We start from the raw sequence: 6,577 nt of genomic DNA, 5'->3' as shown, positions 1-6,577 counted from the left end.
TGAAAATTTATATCAATTTTTTATATATCTTATCAAATATTATATTATACAGTATTAATATTAACTACTAATTATAAGATAAGCTTAAGTAATTTCTTCTATGATATATTTATGCGCAGCCAATTAATTAAATAATTCTATTTTTCAATTTTTCAATGTCAAAAGTCTTCATATCATATATTGATCTTCTTGAATTCAGATAAAATATCGATGACATTATTCACTTCTTTTAAAAGTTTATCACTGTCACAAATCACCACGTACCTGGCCCTGGTAATTGGCCGAGTCGAGAAGCAAAGGTTGATCAGTGCCTGGGTTTCGAATTCCATCACGAAAAAAGGCCAATGTTATGAAATATTATTGTTACATTATCTTCGAGATAGTATCTGCAAAGTTTCCTTTTCTGGGAAGCGCAAAAAAGTTATCACGCCTTGTATTAAAGGTAGCTTCAACGTCGGTTACCAGTCAATCGGCAATCGATGTGAGCTCCGCGAGCAATCTGCGTGGTTATCAGTCGGACCTCGGTAAATGTCGAAGTGAATCTCGATAAAAAATATTATTATCGGAAATTGCACGAATGGGAAACATGAATCGATGGATGATTCATCGATATATTTAACTACATAGTTGCAATTTTCCCCCGAACAGCGACTAATGATGTGGCTTATACTGCACTACTATCACATCTGCTAAACATGATAACGATCAATTTTATCTGCTTTAATCTGGCTTATCGCTCAAGTTGGATAATGAGCGCAATCGTGGAAATAATCGAAGTAGTGGGTAGCGATTAATATGTGAAAACAGAAGGAAAATAGTAGCGATTGATATTACTGCGAATCGAATTTAAACGAGTTGGTCGCTCGCCAATTTTAGCGGAGAAGAGAAAAAGATAAAGACGAACAACGAGATCAGAGACGAGAGAAAATCGAAGAGAAAAGGAAAAAGGGAAGTTGCCTGGATGGGATAAAACTAAACGGGGTGAAAGGACGAGGTGACTAACGAACCAGTTTCGGTCCTCTCTTCATATCGCGAGAATAACCACACCTCACTACATGAGTTGGTTCAACGAGTCAGGCCAGACTGCCTTTAACAAGCGACTGCGGCTCGCTGTGACCGCGGCAATGCACAATGAGGCGAGTCAACGCGGAAAAAGAGGGGTCCTCATTGGGAAACGGAATGACCACAGGTTCCGTTCAGTAGAAACCACGTTCATATCGATACTTCCTAAAAATCCCTCTTTTCGATTGCCGCCACTTAGCGCCCATCGATCGCATGGCCAGTCTTGCGAGGAAGATGATGCTCATCTCGAAGCGATGATTTCTTCGGTGGAGAGAAGACAAGTATCTGCCTCGCGAGAGCGCTCGATTGAGCCAGCGGTCTGATCCTCTCTCGTCGTGAAGAAGAGTTTAGGAATTGGAAAGTGTTGACGAAAATGGACGGAAAAATTGCGAAGCAAGAAACGATGAGCACAAGGAACGATGAGACAGAGAAGCTGATGAAACGCTAGAACCACGCGAGTCCGGTACTCCACGGACCAGCCGGGATATCAGACTGATCATGGTTGAGCATAGAAGTTTCTTACTCATCGACCGACCTTACGACCTTTTTCATAATTGACAAATCTGCGGGTATACACCTGCCTATGTAATGGAAGCTCTATAGCTTGCGCTCTAGAGTACTTGTACTTAAATTAAGTTGTGCACGAGGTGGACTGCGTGATCGGATCGAATACCAACGTACGTTAAAACATGATCTACAATAAATTGCCAACACACCGTTATCAGTCGCAATGCTTTACGACAGCCAATCAAAAGCATCACTAATTACTATTGACATTTCTGATGGCTGTTGCAAAACATTGAGACTGGCGACGGAATGTTGGCAATTTATTGTAGACGCTTAAGACTTATTATATTTATTTATTTATTATATTTATTAATTTATTGTAGACTTAATTTATTATAGACTTAAAAGACAGAAATTGATACCAAAATCAAAATTCACTGATAGCAAATCATTTAACAGTATAACGTTAAGCGTTGCGATTTGTTAAAATGCAGAATAGAAATTATCAATAAAATCTATCTGCAAGAACTGACTAGGTTCGTCTCTAAAAAATTATGCTACTTTTTTATCTGCATGGAAAAGATGATTTTGTTGAAATATCTAAAAATTTAGTTAGATACAGATCTGAAAATAATTTTGTCGAATCAAAATAATTATGGACACCTAAAATAACATCTAAAAATTGATAATTTGAAAAAATTTTTAACATTCTATCAATTTAAGAGTCTTACATAATTATTTTGATTCAAACAAAATTATTTTTAGATCCGCATCTAATTAAATTCTTAGATACTTCGATAAGATCATTTTTTTTGTGTGCATATATATATAAATATCATTATTATATCAGCGATTATTATGTAAAAGATATTGGAAGAAATTTATATCGAGAAAACATTTTATAATATTGCATTTAGAAGATAGTTATGACACAGTTAATGAAAAAAATAATTATTTAAAAAAATTAAAGTGGTTTTGTATATTTATAAATTATATTGTTATGTAATATGTATGCAAATTGATGTTCGTAATTATATATGCAAATAAAAAGATAATCTGTGTTATAAATCAAATGAATTACACTTTAAATTTGCAATAAAAAAACAATAATCATTATGATTATGTAAAACGTAAAAAAAAGAATACATGAAACTTCGCTCCAGTTTACGTCACTACGGATGTTTGAATAAACGTCATTCCGGCAAATTGATGCGTGCGGAAACATACGCTCGAGTTTCCCAAGCAACGCGACACTTCATTGAACAGAAAGAAGGCGCAAAATATTTAGCCGTTAAGCATTAGAGCCTTTAAACTGGAAAAGAGTATATATGCGTCAACTCGCATTCTCTTGGCAGTCTCCCAAGAGGTTGAAACGCTCTTTCTCTCGTGCTGCATATCAATAAGAGATGGCGAGAGGAATGAGAAAACGCATGTTTTAATGTGTTTTCAAGTTTTCCCTACGGTTTAAAAGCGAATACTAACAATAGCGAAGCAAATGGAACATATTACTCGTTAAATCGTATTAATAATGATCCCTTAAATATCATAAAGCAAAATACACGCAGAAAAATGTACGGAAAAATTATACGAATATAACTTTTTATATATAAAAAGGATGATTTTATTGTAATATCTAAAAAGTTAACTATATAAATTTGAAAATAATTTTTTGATTTATTCAAATAATTATGTAGGACGTTCAAACTAATTACTAGAATATCAAATCTTTTAGAATATCATCTTTTTACAACATGTTTAAGATTTTTACGCAATTATTTTGATAATTTAACAAAAAATCATTTTCAAATTTGTATCTAATTAAATTTTTAGATACTTGAGTAAAATCGTTCTTTCCATGATATATGTACATTAATAATTTTTTGTTCATATATATAAATGAACACAAAAAGTAAAAATATAAAAGTGAAAAAATACAGAGATAAATCAAGCAATTAGTATAATTAGGATATCATAATTTTGTATTACAGAAATAATATTAAATCAATGTGGTTACATAATGGTTCGCCTATACCTCAATGTGTCCTCAATTGAAAACAAACATGTATGAATAAAAAATATGATATGAAATTAATTGACTTATTAATCACTTAAGTCGCGAGATACGTCATTGATCGCCGGTTACTTTAGCATAATGGCATAAAATACACGTGCGCGATGCCGACGACGTGCCGGTCTCCGGAAAGTGCAGTTGGGATTATTATTATCTTATACCACGCAGTCACGGACATATAACACGGAATTTGATTATGACCTCATTCTCTCTCCTTCTTTCTCTCTCTTTCTCGCTCTTTTTATGAGCACAATATCAATAAAACGCGATGCCCACCAACGCGTAGTGTCGTGGCGACCTGCATTATTGAGATGCGCCAGGTGTTCGCCGATTGCGCGAAGTCTTTCTTGAATTGAAGGCCGCTAAAAGACGTCACGCAACATGACACTTGTACAAAGTTTTGTTTTTGTTGTAGATCCGGAAGAAGTATCTGAAAGTTACGTCCTGTGCCAGGACACTGCGTAACTCGATTTAACAAATGGAAATGTTTCTAGAAAATCGATTCTACACACACACGAAGCAATCCAATATAGATAAAAATAAACATCACAATTGCGACATTAAATGTTATTAAAAATGAAATAGATAATTAAGTAAACAATTATAAGTGGAAATTACACTTAATAAGAATAAATCATTACATATAAAAAAAAGAATCGTTTTCAAACGGATTTTATAATACATGCATACTTATTATTTATTAACATAAAAATTATAAATTTATACATAACCGTATGATTTTCAAGAATATTTTAATTTAAATCAATAATAAGAGGAAGAATTTTCAATCGAAACTTGATGTTTAATAATATTCGTAATGTAAATTTGCAAATATATATGTATTCACAAATTTATATATGAATGTTATTGAACATCAAAATCTGCTTCGAAAATAGAATTCTTTTTTTTATTTAACTTAAATTAAAATCTTTTGGAAATCATGTAATTATATAAGTCTATAATTTTTATATTGATGGATATAATAAAAGTATTCAAATGTGTATGTGTGTGACGTAGAATGAATAATGATTGATAATTCAATTAATATACCCGACTTATATAATTATTATAGACATTATTTGAACAGACAATATTTTGAACTTATTGGTTAGATATTTATTATTACTATTATTAAAGATCGAATAAACTTTGATAAATGTCTTTCCGAATTTGCGTAATTTTCGAGATAATCTTCAGCAAGACAAACGATTGTGACGAGTCGAGATAATGAGACAGAGAAAGACACTTTATTTCAACACGCAAATTGTTGGAAATATGCGAATACGTAGATACTGTTGCATGCATTTCCTTGACGAATGCGTTTGCATATTTATCGTTTCAACATCATCGATTTGTCGGCTGATTTCTCGAAGATATGAGCGTTAACGTCTGCCTATTGTATGAGAAAATTATGTACGTGACACAAGTTTTTCAAAACATATTTTCTAAGAGAGGTGAATGCAATGTCGATTTATTTATGATAACGCAAATTATTATATGAGAGAATATTAAGATAACTAATTAGATAATTTTTATTTATCATTACTGTTAAATAAGCTACATATAAAATTAATGATTTTTATTACAAAAAGTTAAAAAATTTTTTGTAGATTTTTTACACAAATTAAAAAGATATATATATAATATATACAAATTAATCAAATAGAAAAATTTCCTATAAATATAATTTGATTTGGTAAAATAAATATATATAAGCAATGAAACTTTTGATATTTATAGCATTTATATAACTTATGACATTTATTAAAAAATTGACAAATATCTTAAGTATCACAAATGACATAACGAAAAATTGTATAAAAAGACTTCACTTCAAAGTTAGTCGATTTTAGAACGCTGACAAGCCATTTGCATTTCATTCGAATAATAAGTCTATTCGAAAGAAACCCTATCGATAATCTATATCGATTTATCTATAATATTTTGCAAGTTCATTGCAGTTGATGAATGTTATCTAGATAAACATGTATTTAACGACAATTTTTTATTACTATTTTATCTAATTTTCGACAAACGTAACTGCAATATTAATATCCTTCAAATTTATTTATAAAAATATCAATCTTTGTTCGTGTTAACCATTTGCTAATATTGAATTTTGATGTTAATAAAACAGTAATCACTTCCTAAAGTCTTACGTGAGAAAATTTAATTTAAACTTCCTCTGGTAATTTCAAAAAAAAAATATTAGGATAACAAACTCCTGCGTGCAGGATTTGCGTAAGTATACTTTATTGTATATGATGCGTCTGAAAAAAACCTGGTTTATATAATGAATACGATCGCGTGGTGCGAAGCGATTAGTCATTGTCACGAGTTCGCAAAAAAAGCACGTGTGACCTCTCCTCTCATCAGGCAAACACCTACATTTACAAGTATGTGTGTGTGTGTGTGTGTGTGTGTGTGTATGCGTGTGTATGTGTGTGTATGTACACGCACACGCACACGCACACGCACGCACACGCACACGCACACACACACACACACACGCACACGCACACGCACACGCACACGCACACGCACACACATATATATATATACATACGCTCGCATCCTTCAAGAGTTTCAGAAAGTTATCTGATCATTTTCTATGATCGAGAGATACCATACGTTTCCTCATTTATTAACTAATCATGTTTCATAATTCTAAGAAACTTTTTAAAATGATAATATCGATATTAAGTAATAATCGACTTTCATGCTTGGGTTCTTATAGATTATTATACAAAAAGATAAAAATATAATAATTTCGTAAAAAACGAACAATAATTGAGAAATTGAAGCTTCTATGAAATCATTAATTTATTAAATATATATATTTATTAAATATATATGTCATATTAATATTTAATGTGTAACTTATATGTAATATTTCTTGTATAAGTTTTAAATACTAATTATATAATGAAATAAATT

The 6,577-nt window shown here is 31.4% G+C and overlaps 1 protein-coding gene across 3 annotated transcripts in view; it reads right to left on the bottom strand.

Annotated features, from left to right (window-relative positions):
* Positions 1-6,577, bottom strand: part of LOC108690762 (uncharacterized membrane protein C20F10.07-like) — a 69,348-nt gene that overhangs the window by 10,651 nt on the left and 52,120 nt on the right. The gene's annotated exons all lie outside the window — the stretch shown is intronic.

Source organism: Atta colombica, unplaced genomic scaffold (genome assembly GCF_001594045.1).
Source record: "Atta colombica isolate Treedump-2 unplaced genomic scaffold, Acol1.0 scaffold105, whole genome shotgun sequence".
Classification (NCBI taxonomy): Eukaryota; Metazoa; Arthropoda; class Insecta; order Hymenoptera; family Formicidae; genus Atta; species Atta colombica.
This window is presented reverse-complemented; position numbering and strand designations above follow the sequence as displayed.